Here is a 935-nt window from a genome sequence, read left to right on the forward strand (position 1 = left end):
CAGCGTCTGTAAAACGTCTTTCAGAGTCGCTGCGGTTGCTTTGTTCTTTCCTTTATTTTCAGCTGCAATCTGTGTGGCTGCAAGGTGCAGCGCCATGTACTGCCAGTGCTTTGCCGTCCCTGTTGCCTTGGCCGCGCCTAAGAAAAATTTGTGTGCTTCTTCGGTAATGCCATCTTCTGCTGTTGCCACTGTTGTTATCCTGCTTTCACTTTCTTCTATCAGATGCTCTAACAGCTCCGCTTCTTGGCAAGCGTTTGTTACTTCTGTGTTAGCTTTTGTCTCCTCTGCTGAGTCTGCTACGACTTTTGTTCTTAGACTTAAGACGGCTAATAGAACTAGAGAAAAGGCCATGTTACCGCTCATATTCCCTTCGGTCTGACTGTGAGGTAACTTTGGGTGAAATCTTTGCGATCTGACAGAGTTCTATGGGTGACTTTTATTTCTGTGTTTGGTGCTTTCTTTTTTCAGTTTGGCGTTACGCTCTTTATAAAATTGGAGATTTCTGGGACCACAAGTCCCGTAGCGGCTTTGTGTGGCGTCCGCGGTTTACAACGGCCTGTTCGAATTGGCTTAAGCTATTCTTGTGTTTCCAGTATTCCCAATTCCGTCCTTGGGTTGCTCTTGATGATTAGTTCACGTTTGTTTCCCGAGTTGCGCTTATTTTTATTGTTATTGAACTTAGAATTGTGTTGCTTCGAACGTTGTATAGATTTTGTTCTTGCTTAGTTTCTCGTTTTCTTCTCTACGTAATGTGGATCGGGTGTATGCGTAGAGCTGCTATGTAGGCAAGGTTATGGATTTTAGTGTCCTACAGCAGGCTTGTAACAGCTGTTCTCTGCGGTGTTTTCTGATCAGAGAAATGTCCGCGAATCCGCCGCCGCGTTTGCTTCCCCGGCGTTGTATGGCCTTTCTGCATCCAATTTCCTATTACTGAT

Source organism: Trypanosoma equiperdum (assembly GCF_001457755.1).
Source record: "Trypanosoma equiperdum strain OVI genome assembly, contig: ctg_154, whole genome shotgun sequence".
Lineage (NCBI taxonomy): Eukaryota > Euglenozoa > Kinetoplastea > Trypanosomatida > Trypanosomatidae > Trypanosoma > Trypanosoma equiperdum.